General features: G+C 34.2%; 1 protein-coding gene across 1 annotated transcript in view; it reads right to left on the bottom strand.

Moving 5' to 3' along the window:
• The window catches only part of LOC140436722 (transcription factor Sp9-like), a 549705-nt gene that overhangs the window by 462520 nt on the left and 68332 nt on the right, over positions 1 to 18853 (bottom strand). The gene's annotated exons all lie outside the window — the stretch shown is intronic.

Raw genomic sequence — 18853 nt, 5'->3', positions numbered from 1 at the left:
TTCCCAACTATCACCCAACAGCTCAACGTCAGGAATGTTCCCCTGGCCATAAGCGAATGGATATTCAGTATGCTCTCTAATAGAGCAATAAGCATAAATGTAGAAGACGTTTCTGTTAGAGGCATGGTTACGAGGGGCTGTCCACAGGGAGGGGTGCTATCACCACTACTCTGGAACATAGTTCTAGATACCCTGGTTGGCCAACTCAGCAGCAACGGTTTCTACACAATAGCCTATGCAGACGATATTGCTGTCCTGCAAAGCGGTAAGTTTGAGAACACACTATGTGAGAGATCACAAGTTGCTCTCCGACTAATAGAAACATGGTGCAAGGAACACTCACTATCTATAAATCCAAAGAAAACAGAGATGGTCCTCTTTACCAGGAAAAGAAGAATCACGGGCTTAATACCCCCAAGGATTCTAAACTACAGTCTAAATTTTTCTGACGAGGTGAAGTACCTTGGTATTACCCTTGACAAGAAGTTAACATGGAACTCACACTTAGATGGTAGAGCTAAAAGAGCATATATTGCCTATGAGCAGTGTCGACGAACGGTCGGACGCACCTGAAACCTCACGCCCAGGGTGATCGCCTGGGTCTACACCGCTGTCATTAGGCCAATGCTAACTTACGGAGGTATTGCTTGGGTACCAAAAGTGCTACAGGCAACAGCGATTAACAAACTAAACCATATTCAGCGGATGGCTTGCATAAATATAACAGGTGCCATGAAAACAACACCAACTGCTGCAATGGAGTTGATCATTGGCATCACGCCTCTAGATATATATGTCAAAGAGGTGGCGCTAGTGACAATGATGCGACTGCGCTTAGCTGGTGCAAACCTTGATGTAGGAATGGGACAATTGAGAACTCGTTTCTGGCGAGAAGAGTTGGATGCGTTACCACTCCTACAGGCAGGCTGCGACTCAATTGAACCAAAGTTTGTCTTTAACAAACCCTACAAAATTGAAACAGGACAGTATATGGAGACAAACGTGGCAAATGCCTATTGCATATACACCGATGGCTCCAAAATGAAAGAAGGCTCAGGATGCAGGATATACTCCAGATCACTGAACCTAAGAATAAAGTGGGCTATGGGCAAAAATGCCAGCGTAGTTCAGACAGAACTGACTGGTATCTCCATAGCCGCAAAAGATAACCCAAATAATAAAAAGATAACCCAAAAAGGTATAGCAGGTAAAACTATAATGATCTGCACAGATAGCAGACAAGCGCTACTAACCTTGAATAGACCACGTGTCACATCAGGTTTAGTAATGAAGTGTCACAAGTCACTAACTCAAGCTTCGGATGGTAATACCATCATCCTGAGATGGGTTAAAGGACACAATAGGAATAAAGGCAACCGCATTGCTGACCAATTAGCTAGGAAGGCGGCAGGCCTAAGACTCTTAGGACCTGGGGATCTTTTTGGTTGGTCAACTACAACAATCGCGGAAATTGTCAAATGTCACTCCCATACACAAACCGTAAAAAGATGGGAAGAAGGGAAAGGATGTAAACTTGCCAGGGTAACACTAAGTAACCTTGAAGAGTCAACATCTAAGAAGTACTTGGGAATGACCAGGAAAAATCTCCGTTTGGCAGTTGGTTTTTTAACTGGTCATTGTCAACTAAGCAAACACCTCCATACACTGGGGCTAGCAGACACACCTCTATGTAGGAAGTGTGAACGAGAAGACGAAACTGTAGAGCATGTCCTATGTGAATGCCCAGAGTTATCGTTAATACAAGAGTACGCGTTCGGCGAGTCCTGGCCCACACCTGCCCACATAAGAGAGATGTCTCCTGGTGACTTGTCCACCTTCCTAGAAATGGCAGGATGGACAATGAGCTAAGGGTGACAGCTCCCTGGGAGGATGCACAATGGGTCAATTGTGGCCTAAGTGCTGTCAAACTTAACTCGCCCTCCCTACTCTACAGATACAGATAGATTACGTAAGAGTTAATATTTCAAATAAAAATTTTTAAATTTATCTATCTACGTTACATTCTTCATCTTATCCTTAGTGGAGAGTAAGATGACTAAACGTGGAGGGTAAGATGTCGAGATATGCTTATTCTAAGAAAGACAGACAGTTATATCAGAAAGTACACAAATTAAAGTAAAATGCATTTATTCTGCAACTAATTTAAACCTTTGCTTCTTGGCTATCCATTTCAGTGCATTCAGCGTGAGCCATTCTCTACACCTGCTGCAGCAATACCATAGCTAATATTTTTGTCTTTCACTGCAGATATTTCTCTTCCTCTGAATCGTTATCAGTATCAGCATATTTCATATCTACTGACGAGTTACAAGAGTCGTCAAATTTTATTTTTCTCTTAGTCGTTTTTCCAATACCTTTATCCAGACTTAATAAAGTCTTTGCTTCTATTTTGTTTTTCAATTTTCTTCTGCTCTTTTATATTCCTTTTCCTCTCTTTTGTTAATTTTGCAGCTTCCTTTTCTTCTAAAATCTTTACTGCTGGTATACTGGAAATAACGAAAGATGGTAATTTCTTTCTGGGTCGTTTTGGTCTCACTTCAGTAACAAGTAATTTAGGTAGAACCTTATTCAATATATGATTCGATACATGAGGGAATGTCCGACTAGCTATTCCTAATATAGACCTGGCATAGTTAGACGTACTTGGAATAGGAATATCTAAAATTTCGTCAGATATTTGAACAGATTCCTGATGCCCTGTTTTTTTTAAGTTATTGGTGACATTCCTTGAATATCTGGCATTTCCTCTTCGACCTCCACATTTTCCAAAGCAGACGTAGTTAGAACTTCCGTTAAAATTGGTTTATCTTTATTTGTTGTTAAAGATGACTCAAAATCAAGTATATCAAACACCTGGCTATCAACAGGATATATGACAGTGGCTCTAAAACCACTAAGAGCATTTGAAACAGTTGCTGCTTCTAAGTACGCTTTCCCAAACAGGGTTGCAATGTCATATATATATATATATATATATATATATATATATATATATATATATATATATATATATATATATATATATATATATATATATATATATATATATCGGTTTCAAAACGTCTTGCGTCGTTGTCCGATGCCTAATTTCCACGAATTTCTATCATTCCATTGTTCTTCGGTCAAGTCTCGGGAGCTCATTGCCTTTGTTATTCCCTCCTTCCATGTTCTTTTTGGTTTTCCTCGTTTCTTACGATTTGGTGGTATTCATTTCATGGCGATTTTTGGTAGTCTTGTTTCTGGCATTCTTTGAACATGGCCATACCATATAAGTTGTTTCCTTTCTATGTCTGTTGCCAGTGATCCATCTACCCCCATCCGATTTCTTATTTCATCGTTTCTAATTCTGTCTGCTCTAGATATTCGAAGTGATCGTCTAAATACATCCATTTCTGTTGCTTCGAGTTTTCTTTTATTGCTTTCTGTTAGTCTCCATGTCTCTGTACCATAGGTTAAGCTGGTTTTTATGAGAGATTCATATATATTGTATTTTCGTCTTTTACCAATTTCTGAGCTCCAAAGAACTCCGTTAAGGCATCCAATTGTTCTACGGGCCTGGGTTATTCGTTTTCTAATTTCCCTATTGTCTGTGCCTGTGGTGTCGAAATCCATTCCTAGGTAGGTATATTCAGTGCAGAATGCAATCTCGGTTGTGTCCATCTGAATGTTGGATAGTTCTGCGCCTATTGGGAGATATTTTGTTTTTTGTGTATTGAGTTCTAAACCCCACTTCTTGTATTCTTCCTGTAGTTTTCTGGCCATATATGTCAGGTCTTCTTTATCGTTGGCTATAAGGACTTGATCGTCTGCAAACTGTAGGGTATATAGGCAAGTTTCTCCCAGGTCAATGCCCATTCCTCTGCACTTTCTTTTCCACTGATACAGTGCTTTCGCCACGTAGATTTTAAACAATGTGGGGGATATGCAACACCCCTGCCGGAGTCCCTTGTTTACAGGAAATTTTTTTGAAAGTCTATTTCCAATTTTTATTCCCGACGTTGATCCTTCATAAAGCTGTTTAAGGGCGTTAATTACTGTGTGGTTAATGTTTGTTTCCTGCAAAACTTTCCATAGCTTTTTAGCGGGTACAGTATCATAGGCCTTCTGAAGGTCTATAAACATAAGGTGGGTTTCTTGATTGGTACTTGATCTTTTTTCTATTATTTGTTTCAAAACAAACACATTATCGGTGCAGCTCCTTCCCGCTCTAAAGCCAGATTGTTCCTCTTCTTCTTGTTCCTTATATTCTTGTTCGATAATGTCTCGAAGTATCCTTCCATATAGGCGACTTAAGGTACTGGTTACTGATATACCTCGATAGCAATATATGCAATATATTGCTATCGAGCTATATGCGATATATGCAATGTCATACGATGTTATAAGATTACTGATTACCCGGATTACTAATCAAAAAATCTTCGCAAGCTGGTGGGTATGCTGTTTTCAGGGGTCCTCATATTGACACATTTAACGGTTACATACGATCACTGGTATGCGGTGGGAAACCAAGTAAAGTAATGTGATTTTTCCTGCATAGCGTAAGTACTTCCAAAGAAACGTGACTGGGATGATTATTCATTAACACTAACATAAAGTTGTTTTCGCTTGGACGAGTCTTTTGAATGAACTTTTTCAAATGTTTAACAAAATTTTCAAAAGTCATCCGTCCAAAAGGATAAGCTACTGCCATAATCCCTTCGGGAGCTTTTTAAGAGCTGGTTACATTTTTACTCTTGGAAATATTAGGAACGGTGGTATAAAATTTACAATGGCATTCATGTCACAAACAGCAGTCACGTTAACCCCTCTTTCTGCTGAGGAAATCTTTACCACTCGACTGTTGCCTCTTGGGGTTAATACTTTAGGATCCTTGATAGGGACTAAAGAAAAACCGGTTTCATCAGTATTTTAAATTTGTGTAGCAGAATATAAATATTTTTGATGGAGTTCTTTGTATCCCTTAAAGAAACTTTCCACATTAACTTTATTAAAAGCCATTAATCTAACAGCGAAAGTTGCTTGAAAGGATTGTGCAAAGTCTTTACCAAACAATTTCTTCGTTGTGTTCTATCTATTAGAAACACCGCAATATATGAATTTCCAATGAGTTTTTATTACTCTTTCCCTATTTGTTTTTCTTTACATTTTTTTTAATATAAAGGTAATAATATAAAGGAAATAAATTTTACCGTATATTTTTCTTTATAAATTTAATTGAAACTTAATTTATGGCTATGCCCAAATTTATTTCAACTTAAGCCGCACTCTTTCAATCATTACTCATACTTCTTCGAATAAAAATTAGTTTTATATCTACGTACCAACACCAAATTATAACACCATATTTTCCATCCTTATCTGACACGTTCTATCAAAAGAAAACAAAAACAAAGGATGGTCGATGTTCACTTCAAAAATAATTTATATCGATGGGATTGTTGTTCCAGGTAATTTATATGTTCGTGTTTATTATATAGGACAGTTTCTTCTGTGAAAGTCTTTTAGATATATCAGAAAGGCATCAGAAATAATTAAAAAGGCTCGATTCTTCTTAACCAGTCCCATAAATTTAAATTTGATTTTTGGGCCGATAGAAATCGAAGACTATTAGAAGTATACTTTGATGCCATATATTAATTTCATATGGAAAATATCTATTTGAATGTTGCTTCCATGAATATGAGGAAAATATTATTAAGTTTTAATGTCAATAGGAAAATTTACCAATTATGGACAGTACTACGGTACATCTACTGGGAAAAGAGATCAAGATTAAGTTCAACTATTAAAAAATAAGTACCAGATAACTAATTAAAAAAAAAGAGGTTATACTTTTTTAATTATTCTTTAACATTTATATAAAATATCACGTAAGAAACATATTTGACACTGTAACTTGTTACATACAACTTCTTTTACCGAGGACACTTCCAGATCTTTTTTTATAGAGGGGGATGTAATATACCATGGAGCATTTAGTATAAACCTTTAACACTTTATTCTGGAAGCGTTAAAGGATTGAAAGATAAGAATTACTAGCGGTGCCCTATAGCTGAATATAGGGTCTTCTTGTATATATCAATGCTGCGGCTTTTTATTGATATCTCCGGCCCATTTACCCTGCATGACTCTTATTGGAGGACAATATTGTTGTGGTTGTTGTACCTTTTTTGTTATCTTTTATTTATGAGGATTTTGATGTATGAGGACCTTTGTTTATGAGGATTGTTTCCCGTTATCAATATTTATATCTCTGACTAAATTTAAACTAAAATTAGATAGCATTAGCTCTTCTAATTTTGGTTTAAGTTTTCAGTGCCTTTTATTATTTATGTTTCAAATAAAAATATAATATTTTGTTTTAACGTTTCTTTTGCGAAAAGAGTTATATAATTTGACAATATTGCATTATCCAGAAAGCTCTTTACAAAAACTGCCACAAATTTATCACCGCCCAAACGAGCAGATGGAGTTTCCTTCGACCCCTAACATATCTCAAGAAAAATACCAGCAAATGGGATAATAAATTGGTAGCACGAGATCACTTTCCCCAGCACGTGCGTCACATTCTCGGACACTAATACACAGAATAGTGGACATAGGAATCGCAGGACAGTATGTTGCCGCCCCTCATTATAGACAAACCATATCGGCGATTTTCACCATTCAATAGCGAGTGGTAAAGTCGTTAGTTTCGGATGACCACCATTTCTTGATTGGAAACGGATGTTTTGGATGAGTTCCGTTTTTTGGCAGAAAGCTTTTCGCACATTTAGTCCGGTTCAGAACTTTCAGGTTACTCTATCCAAAAGTTGTTTTAAATATGTTTAAAATATTGTGCAGATTTACATAAAACAAAATCAACTTGTGAAAAAACTTGAAGCTTAATTAATCGGTTGTAAATGTGTATTATAAAATTATTAAAACTGTTATTTTTATCTAGATCCTATTACCGTTATTATAAACAATATCTATTGGTCATAATTAAATATATAAGCATTTACTTATAAACAAATATGGATCGCCATAAAAATATGTTTTGCAGATGACTATGTTTTTGTTTTTCATAATAAACCTAACACACTCAACACGGTTATGTACTTAACATAAGGAAAATTATATTTTGGATAATTTGTAGCACATAGAGAAAAGTGTCAGTTGAGTCACTGATAATTATAAGGAAATAATGATTTGAATTAATGGATGACTAATAGAATTTAAAAATGAAAATTGACACACATAAAATTGGTAATAAAATTCCAAGATACAAGTCCCAGCAAATTCTTATTTTCTATCTGAGGCTAGAATTTCCTAGGAACAGTTAAAATGATTACGACGGGAAATTCAAAGGCTTTCAAAGGATATTTGTTTTGACCAATAAAAAGGAAGGAATGTTTATTGAGAGAAGTGGGCTGCATCAAAGGAGGAATTTTGGAAATGGAAAAAACAGCAGTGTGTTCGAGATAGCAGATAGGAGCAGTTGGTTACTTAAAAAAAATAAAAAGTGCCGGTCTACGTTAAACAAAAGCTTTATTGGCAACCGTAAAAGTTAAAAAGTAGAAAGTGAATTTTTTTTTAAAAGTAAAAGATTCGGTGATCAGTGACAAGAGTTTGTAAGTACTCAATTAATTGTATCCTGACAGCGTCTATAGAAATTGTTCCAAGGTGTTCACCTATATTTCTAATGATATTTCCTTCTCTCAATGTTTATCAACGTCTACAAAGACTATAGTGAAATTTGGCATAAACAATTTCGTAAAGTGTTTTAAAAGTATTTCTTAGAACCAGTAATAATTCATTTTGTATCTATATTGGGTAATTTGCTTTCTTTAAAGAACTTGCGTTTTTTTTTATATTGTACATTAAATTAAATACTCGTTTCAGAGAGTATTTGTTTAAACAATTTATTTTATCGTTAAAAATTTGCATTTATTTCTTTGGTATAAATGATATGATATTGTTATAATTTATTTTTGAATTTTATTTATCCATGAGCTTCCTCTGAGTATTGGTTTTGTATTTCTGTTTGAATGACGTAAAACCCTGAGATTACTTATTAATTTGAGCTAGCCCAAGAAGGGTTTTGATCTATTAAGAAAATTTTGCAACAAGATTGAAGACAAACCAATCTACGTTAAAAGAAAAGCTTTAGGAAAAGTACCCATAAACAATAAATTCTAAGAATATGTAAAATATTATGGACACAAGACGTAACAAATACGGAAAAATTAAGAAAGATCATCATCATCATAACTGGCTCGACAATCCGTTGTGGATCTTAGCCTGCTCACAAAGAAGTCGCCACACCTGTCGATTCCTGGCAACTTCCCTCCACCTTCTGACCCTTAGAATCTGTAGGTCTTCTTCCACGTCATCAGTCCATCTCCTGCGTAGTCGTCCTCTGCTTCTTGTGCCCTCTGGTTTTGAAAATCTTAATCTCTTGCTGTATTCATGATCTGACATCCTAGCAATGTGTCCAGCCCATCTAAGTATCTGCACAAATTTCACAATATCTCAATCGGTGTATAACTGATATAGTTCAAAGTTTTATATTCGACGCCATAGCCCATTTTCATTACGGCCCCAAAAATATTTCTAAGAATTTTTTTCTAAAAAATACCAAGAAGTCTTTCATTATTTTGAGATATATCAAGCGCATATATCAAAACCGGTCTTATTAAGGACTTGTATATATTGTGCTTTACTGCACGTTTTATATTTTTATTTTTTAAATGTTTCTGGAGACCGCGAACAGTTCTGTTTGCTATTGCTATGCGTCTTTTTATTTGGTCACTTGTCGTGTTTGTTGCGTTTACTAGCGACCGAAGATATGTTAATTTGAAATATTATCTCATTAAGAAAAATACAAAAAGGAAAAAGAAATACTCAACATCATGAAGGAAAGAAAAATGAGCTGAGCTACGTTGGTCACATACTAAGAAATGAAAAATAAGAGTCAATGTGGTTAGCTATACAAGAGAAAGTAGAAGGAAAAAGAGGACCGGAAGATGACACATGTCCTGGTTATAAAATTTAAAGCCGCGGAGCGAAAACTCAGCAATAGAACTCATCAGAACTGCTGCAGATAGAGTAAAATGGACCGTGATGATCGCCAATGTCCTTAAAAAATGAGAAACGTTAAGACGAAAAATAACAACAAAAGGATGAAATTTGCCACAAAATCCAACTTGAACGATTTTGACAGAGGTTGCTACAAGGGAAAATTGAGTTCCAACTTTGCGACATAACAAAAAAAAATGGTAAAAACAGTATTTATACAAAGTCGTATAATACTTTTGAGAAAATGATAAGGAATAGGGATTTCGATGGAGGAAAGTGAAAAATAACATAAAAATTCTATTGAAAAACCTAATAAGTGTGCTTTGAAAAATTTTTTTTCGTAATATTCAACATTATAAGAAAGAAAATCGATCCATTATTTACATGGAAGAAACTTATATCCATTCAAGCTGGTCAAATCCAGTGTCAAAAGGGCAGAGGTTGATTATTCTTTGCGTAGGCGGCGAAATGGTTTCATAAAAATCGCATGTCTAAAATTTAAATCTGATATTTTAAATCTAAAACGTTTCAAATTTAAATTTGGGAGATTACAACGGCGAAATAAATTAAAATAATTGTAAAAAATGGATTTATGAAAAACTTAATCCCAAAATACCGGCTCATATGGTATTATTTATATACAAACATAAATGTCCAAGTTAAAAAATGTCCTACTGTGGGGTGTAGAAAATACGAAATGCATGAGTTGTTAAGAAGCGGAACATTCCATTTTCAAAAGAATTGATAGAGGCAGAATCGTATAGCATAATAAGAAATCAAAACTCTAGAGTTAAACGTATGATATAGATCAGATTATGAATGATTCAGGTCACGTACATGTTTTAAGAGAACCACTTCTATACCGGACTTAAAACTAATTTAATTAGTGTAGGCTGCTCTTAAAACATGTGTCAGATAAACATGTGGACGTTTAAAAAGGTTAATACATATTATGAAGAAGTTTTCTGCAAATTTTCCTAATTGGAGTGGAAAAAATATTGGGAACATTCTTTGCGAACAAATTATTTCCAGTGTTTTTTATGAAAAATAAATTAACTCTAGATTTAATTGTAGATGAATAAATAATATATTTAAAGGAAAACACTGAACAAAATCCATATCCTGCAATGATTTTGGGACCATCAGCTTAATGAGCCACATTTAAAAGTTATTTCTAAATATGATACATTAAAGGATATATAGACTATAGGATATAGGCAAAGTGCTATTTCAACGATGTAGAGATGTGCATTGCGATATTTATGATATCATTGATTACAATAATGCATTTGATATAGTAAAACATGACAAGCTGATTTAGATATTAACAAATATTGGAATGAACACCTGTAATCTAAGAAATATTAGCAATCTTTATTGCAATTAAACATCATCTAACCGCACAGAGGCAGGAGAATCCGATGATATCAAAATTAAACGTGGGGTCCGACAGGGATGTATACTATCACCCTTGCTATTTAACATATACTCTGTGGAAATCTTTCAAGAATCAGTAGACGATGTTAAAGCCGGAATTCGAATTAACGAAGATTTTATCAATAACATCAGATACGCAGATGATGACACGGTGGTATCCGCTGACAGTTATAAAGTCCTCCAGGAGTTAATGAATAAAATCACAGAAGTGAGTCAGAGCTATGGACTTTCACTGAACATTAAGAAAACAAAATGTATGATGATCTCTAAGAAGGAACAGCAAATTGAAAAAATCATTGTGAATGGTCAACCAGTAGAAAGAGTAAAAACATACACCTACCTTGGTACGAACGTCAATTAAAACTGAAACCATTCCCTAAAAATAATATCTAGGATAGAGAAAGCATACTATCTATCAGAATGGATCCACGCCATGGGACTTACTGTGTTAAATGACGGTAAGGCACCTGCGTTTGTGAAAGGTAATAGTGAATCCTTTCTGGACATCACACTGGTTTCAACTACATTTCTAAACAGGGTCGTAGCTGGACTGTTTTGAAAGAAGAATCGCTTTGCTTACATAAGTATGTGCGTTTTGAAATACCTAGCAAAAGATAGAAACGTAAAAATAGGGATATCAATCTAAAGAGATGTTTAAATGAGAAGGTTTTTGTAGATGATTTTGGCTTGATTGATCCGGGATGTGAGAATGTGAGTGAGTTAATTGAGGGTCTGAGCGATGCACAGGAGTTGGCTTGTGTAAGATCAAATGGGAGGTATGAAAGAAAACGACCATACTGGTTGAACGAGCAGCTTGAAAATCTGAGGACAAAGTGCAAGGGAGTGTAAGTGGTTAAGAAAAGTATAAGCAGGATATTTGAAAGAAAGAATAAATTAATTAAAGCGAATGCAAAATTAATACAGGAATGAGATAAGAAGATATAAGAAAGAAAGGTGGAGTAACCTGTTTCAGGATCTCGAAAAGGATATCTGGGGGCAGGGCTTCAAGATTCTGAAAAAATCTCTAACATGGCTTTGTATGGACGCAAATAGCGACATCTGATAATAAATCCGTAAACTAATTTTTCGAAACCAAATTCAGATTTCTGCTTTAATCTGTGCCTTCTAAGAATTGCAAGGCAGAGTTGCTTCTTAAGACAGGAAAGATTTATTTTCACGTTCAGAGCGTCTGTGAATAGCCGTTTTGAGGATCCCTTTTAGGGTTAAATACGTATAAGCGGATATACAGACGCACTATACATGAAATCAAATCTTAACTGTCTTTTCCTTTTATTCCGGTATACTCTTTATGAGTACTAGAAACCAATTCGCTAGGTATTTTTGCTTAGTTGAGGAGATATGTTGTGGAATGCAATTTAAGATTCCCCATGTCTCTAATAACATCTTTATCAACGTCTGTTTTGTTTATCAAAGATGTAATTCAAAGTTAATCAAACTATATTTAAAGGCTTCTTGTCCACATATTTAGTGGCTTCAAACATACACGTCCAGATGATGGACTATTTATACCGCAAACGTTTTGTGATGTAGCCCGATGGGGGTTTGGATTTTTTTATTAATATACCGTTTATAAAGGACATTTTAGAAAAAAAAAATTGTGACACGTGGTATACAGTAAGGTAGTTTCTTGGTGAACATTTTAAACTCTTAATTTTATTTTATAACAAAATAAGAATATTAACACAAAACACATACTGTGAACCAAAGCATAATTAATTTCATCAGTCCACGTCATGTCTAACTGTTGATTGTCATTTGTCTTTAGATATTTTTAACAATCAAAGGTAAAGTTTGTTGAAACTAGAGGATTTGGTCAAATTCAGCACATGACGGCATATGCTGTCAATTTTTTGATTTGCTTAAATTAATTTGATCAAATATTTGACTGTGTGCCACGGACTTTATTGCTGAATAAAAATGGAACCGACTTCATCCAATATTATCGTATAAATAAGTTGTCTACGAGTAAAATAAGTTTGTCTCAGAAAAGAGAAAAAATTAAATATAAATTTTAAATATTTTTTGTCGATGTTGCCACTTCTGACGTTACTGCCACTAATGATTTCATTTTTTTTTTTTTGGCAAAAAAGTTATTTTAATCTAAAACAGATACTTGGTTGCATTTATAATGAAAGCAGTTCAGTAATACGCAAATTTTTGTAAATGTACAAACGATCAAGTCATTACCTATCAGTTTCGATATACTAGAATAGCAAACAGGCTTATTATTCAAGTGATCCGTAACCAATTAGTGGCACGGCATATGGCAAAGTATGAAGTGCGTTCAACCACACATTCGCGTGTTTCTTTTGAGGGGTGAAAAATAAAGAAAGAAAAACCGTTTATTAGTAGACCTCAAATTTTGTTGTTAATTTCTAAGACTAATGGACTGGGCAAATATTTGGATGAAGTGTTACTTGAATTACATTTAAGGTATTTGAAAAGGTGGTTGGGTTTTAAATAACGGAAAGTGAGTTAAATTATCCGTTTAGTGTGTATTTATGTACTAAGAAATATCAATTATCTATTTTCTTCCGGCCTCTGCTTTTAAGTTCACAGTCCTACCGAAACAATATTTTATGGTTTTAAACTGATATTAAATACAATCAATCTAACTAAAAAGTCGATAAAATAAGCATAAAACAGTAATAAGATAAAACATTAATTAGAGCTTTTATATTAGAGAAGAAGCAAATAAATAAACAAAATTAATACTCAAAAAAGAACTTTTGCAACTATGGAAATCATGAAAATTTAAGAAATATGCTGTATATGATATAGCAGAAGATCGTGGTGTTACGGTGTTCTGAGTACCACCTTATCATTGCGAATTTAACCTTATTAAACTAATCTAGGCTCAAATAAAAGGTGATGTCGCAAAAAATTTTACTACATTTAAACATAAAGCTATTCGTCAACTACTAAATGATTTAATTTAAAAAAAAATCATCTGACATTATGTAAAAAGCTATAAGATATATCGTCTCAAAGGAAGAAAAACTCTGGAAAATTTGATATGATAAAGTAGAAGAAACAATAGAGTCAAATACCAGCAATAAAAATTTTCAAATATGTAAAAGCTGTACAGAGATTAATCATATCTAATGCATACCCTACTGTACCTAATAGCATAAGTAAAAAGCACTTAAAAGCTTTGGGTATAAATTCCGCCTTCAATATGACGTTTTTACGAGTAGGAATGCAAGACCCGGAATACAGCCACGTAGACAGCTTTAGAAGGCAAATGTTCATAAATCCTTTGAAAAATGCATCAATTTATTCCTAATTTCATTCGACAATACGTCGTATCGACTATACATTTCCATAGACGGTTTCAATTGATCCAGATGCAAGATAGTGGGACACCAAGATTCTGATTGTTTCTGATCATCATCAAGCAGTCCAATTAATCAAATGGAAACTGATCATAACGTGAATGATGGTCAGTTTACTCTTCCAAAGATGATCAAACTACCGAGAAAATAAGTGCATATAAGCAGCTAGAAGGATAACCCCAAAAGGAATACTAAGAATGTACGGGATCATTAATGGATCCAGAACACAAAACCATAAGTATTCACACATTAACATCAGCCGCAAAAGATCAAACCACTTTCTCACAAACAAACAAGGAATCACAGGGTTTGTCACAACCCATAATATGCATAGATAGTTCTTTAATAATTGAAAGCAATATATAAATCACGGAAGCTCCTTGTGTTACTAAAAACAAATTTCCACCTCTCCCGAAATCTTTGAATATGACCTACCTCCTTCCAGTACTCAAAAACTTAAGAAAAAGCCTCAACTCAGCCTCAGCCTTACTTTAAACTTAAGATGACATTGTAAATAGTCTTAATAAAATTTCAGAAACAATCAAAAACGGAAGTCCTTTCTTTTCACTGTCTTTTCATGAAATTATGTGATTTTCTGGTAAATTCCCTTCACTTCACAATAAAAACTAAGAACTAAAAGAAATTTTAAAAATATAATCAAACACAAGATAAAACTAAAAATCAATATCACGAGATTGAAGAAGAAATTGCTTCTAGACAGTCTTCTTTTTGGTGATGAAACTGACTATGAATCAAGTTCTCAAATAAATAGTTAAAATGGCCAATATATTCATATTACAATGGAATACATATAGAATCCTTCAAGCTTTTTATACACGGATATCTTCCATTAATCATATACCTAGAAGAAACTTACCTTAAAGACCAAAATGTAACAATGAAAAATTATGTTCCTTTTTTGAGAAACCGAGTTGCTAATCACTCAACCGGTGGGACAGCAATGTTCTTAAGGGATTATATAGAATCAACTAAAATACATTTACAAACAGTCCTCGAAACAGTCACCCAAAAAATAAAAATCAAAATTTGTAATTATCCTACTGATTCACACATATCTGTACTAAGCGATGTTTTAAACCAAATTCCACAACCAAAAGTAATAGGCAATTTTAACTGTCACAAAAGTACTTGGGAAGTAACAAAAGTGACAAATGTGGTAAGATCTTAAATAATCTCATTGATAATTTAAATTTACCACATTAAGGTATTTATTCACTACTTCACCAGGCCACGAAAAAATGTAGTTTTATCCATAAAAGCAAATTTGTTATTATCACCGATTCAATGAGCGCCTTACTTGGAATAAAACAGTTATATACAATTCACGCTATAGTTCTCAAGATCAAAGAAGAATTATTTTATCTACTGGCTCATCAAAAAGATATCTCTTTCATCTGGGTATCTTCTCATGGGGGACTAAGTAGCAATGACGAAGTGGACACCCTAGCAAGCAATGCAATAACAATTTCAACGTGCTTACAATTGACATGGGTCACGGTTGCGACTTATATTACGACAGTCTGCAAATATACTTATACTAGGTTGAAATATGAACACTTTGTGTTTACATTTGTCGCTTTTAAATATACGGCTTACAAGGACGGTTGTAATAAATATTTAATTATATTCAATAAGCATTCTCACTTATTTTTTTTTTATTTAAAGAAACAAAGTCGCATCCACCCAAAGGTTATTAGCGACATTCCTGTAACATTTGTAATAATATTAAATTAACATTTGTAACAATCAATCATTGTAACAATTAATTACAATTTGTGAACATTTGAACATTTGTAACAATTAATTAAGTTAAATTTTGTGTAACATATTTATAGATTTTAAGTAACCTAATAAATTGTTCGGAACTAAACTTTTGTTGAGGAGTGCTTTCAGGTTATTTGGCAAATTGTAAGACTGTCTTTGATTTACATATTTAGGACAGTCTATCAAGAAGTGCTTTATACTGTCTACTGTATTGCAGGTTTCGCATTTTGGAGGTTCACTATTTGAGAAGAGATAGGCATGAGTATACCTACAGTGTCCAAGTCGTAGACGTGTAATAATAGTTTGGCATCTTCTACTTCTGGCTGTGGACTTCCATGAAAAAATATCACTTTTGATGGTTCTGAGTTTCGAACTAGAGTCATTCCACTCCCGATTTCACGCACTTAACACCTTATTTTTGAAATAAACTTTTAGATCGCCTGCGATACTCCGACACTCTGTTTCTGATACGTCACTGGTGATAGCGTTACGCGCACTAGTATCTGCTTCTTCATTCCCTTCTATGCCTATATGAGATGGTATCCATAGGAAGTGGACTCTTCTGAAATTTTCTTGAGCTTTCATTAATTCGGCCCTGATAATTTTCTCAATGGGGTGTTTAGGGTATACATTTTGCATAATTCTCACTTATTTGTTTATTAATTGTTTTACCATATCACATTCGGCATTAACCTACTTTCAATTCGACCGCATGTAAAACAATTTGTTTTAAATGTATTAAGATTTAATAAAATTTCTTAAGATTTAGTTTTCCTTAGTGTTCGTTCACACAGAATGCTATGACGCGATCAGCGATGCAATGCTTTGCTATGCAATGATAACAAACACTTATCTTAAGTGCCTTTAGCGCGCGATTTAGTGCGATGCGATGCGATGCTAGTAGCAACTAGTATGCGCTTCGGTTAGGTTTTCAAGAATGTTTCATTCTATCGAAAGTAGTCGCATGTCTAGCGAGCGATATGGATGTGGAAAAATTAATAAAAAATGTTAGAATTCGTCCGGCTCTATGGGATCAACAATCAAAAAACTATCAGAATAGGAACAAGGTGAATACATTATGCGTTGAGGTCGCAAAGGAGTTACAAGTGACAAGTAAATATGAATTACTGTTTATTAATAATTACGTTACTACCTATGCTCTTGTTTATTTGAGGTGTTTGTAATTGGAAAACCATTCTATCCGAACATAAAGACTTCGCCAAAAAGATTAGTTTAGTTTGGGTTATCAAAACTGTATAGAATACATATATCTGGGTCAGAATATCCAGGTAAACAAAGAAAACCAAACTACCGAAATAAGCAGACGAGTAAGAATGGGATGGGCCGCATTTGGAAAACTCTCATACATACTGAAAGACAAAACGATACCCCAAAACCTTCGAACCAAAGTGTTCGATTCTTGTATCCTTCCCGTTCTCACTTAAGGAGCTCAAACCTGGACATTCACAAAAAAGAACATGGACAAGATTCAAAAAACCCAGCGAGCTATGGAACGACAGATGCTTGGTATCTCACTAATAGATCGGCAAACGAACGAAGCAATCCGAAACAAAACAAAAATAAGGGACGCTGCGAAACAAGCAGCTAAATTAAAATGGAAATGAGCTGGACACAACGAACGTCTCGAAGATGGTAGATGGAACAAAGAAGTCGGAAACTGGCGACCGTACGATGCGAAGAGACCAAGAGGAAGACCTCAACTGCGCTGGAGCGACGATATCAAAAGAGTCGCAGGACCAATGTGGAAACGCCTAGCACACAACAGGGATGAATGGCAAGAAATGGGAGAGGCCTTTATTCGACAATTCGGATAGAAAAAGGGCTATAAAAAAAAATCAAAACTGTATTTAAACAGAACTCTGAATAATATATGAAACTGTTAACGACTGTTGTTAATGAATAATAATTATTTTTTCAGTATCAAAATACCCAAATAATCAAGAGAATAAAAGTTAAATGCTGCTAATGCTATTGATAAATAATTTCTCAAAAGCACCTGCGTATACAATATAATGTATACACACTTGGACACATTTTAAAAGTTTAATTTTTTAAAAGATTTAATGGCATGTCGCAACATGAGTGGCAATCTACCATCAACTGAAGAAAGTGATATGATGTCTAAGAATATTCACAGCAATTCACTTAATGATGAGCATGATCTGTTATCACAAAAGAATGGAATTCTAACTGAAGAATATACTGCATATGATAATATATCATAGGCTGAAATTAATACGGGAACCTCCAATGACAATAATTCAGTATATAATAAAGAACTCCAACCTAGTACGTCATTCTCTAGTAAGCGCTCCAAAAATACTAACCAAGGGCGTAAACGTAAACAAGATGATTTGAATATCGAGCGATTCATGTCTTTGAAAGAAAAAAAAATAGAGTTACTAAACTCTGCAACTAACTCAAAACATAATGATGATGAAGATTATCATTTTTTAATGAGTTTCTACCCACCTTTATAAAGAATGCGTGAGGACACTTAAATGTGGTTCCGTTGGAAGATGCAAGAATATTTGTATAATTGTACTGTTCACAACTAACAACAACAACACGAACAATAGCATTCGAGTACAGTTGCAGGGATTCCGTTTGGTTCATGTACGTCAGATTCCACCCTATCTGATTTAAAACTATAAAAATGTATACGTATATTAATAAAACGGTTCTCTATTATTCTTGTGTATTTTTTATACGCATTATAACAGTTGCACCATTGAGAGACTATATTGGATAGACACCCCACATTTTATATTTCCCCATGAAATTGAATTAGTTCTAAGTAAGTTTCTAACCCTGAAGTGTGATCGTGCACGAACGGGACTCCCTGTATTTTTTTGGTAGATTTATGAAAATATTAGATGTACTATTTTAATATTCAAACGTACCTTAAAGTTATTGTAAGCCGTTCTTTGACGCCTATTAGCTTCCTCTAGTTTGTGTGCATTTTCTCTACGTAAGGAGTTATATCTCTCTGAATATAGTCGAATTTTTCTAAAGACATCCGAAAATATTCTCGAAATTTATCAGGATGCATAATTAGTTTAGCAAATCAATAATGAAACTATCCAAATGTCGCACTTTCTATATTAATTTTATGAACCCATTTACGTTTTCTATTTAAACACTTTTTGAAAATATTGTACTATATGGAT

This window comes from Diabrotica undecimpunctata, chromosome 3 (assembly GCF_040954645.1).
Source record: "Diabrotica undecimpunctata isolate CICGRU chromosome 3, icDiaUnde3, whole genome shotgun sequence".
In the NCBI taxonomy this organism is placed as follows: domain Eukaryota; kingdom Metazoa; phylum Arthropoda; class Insecta; order Coleoptera; family Chrysomelidae; genus Diabrotica; species Diabrotica undecimpunctata.
Note: the sequence above shows the minus strand (reverse complement) of the source record. Positions and strands in the feature narration are given on the sequence as shown.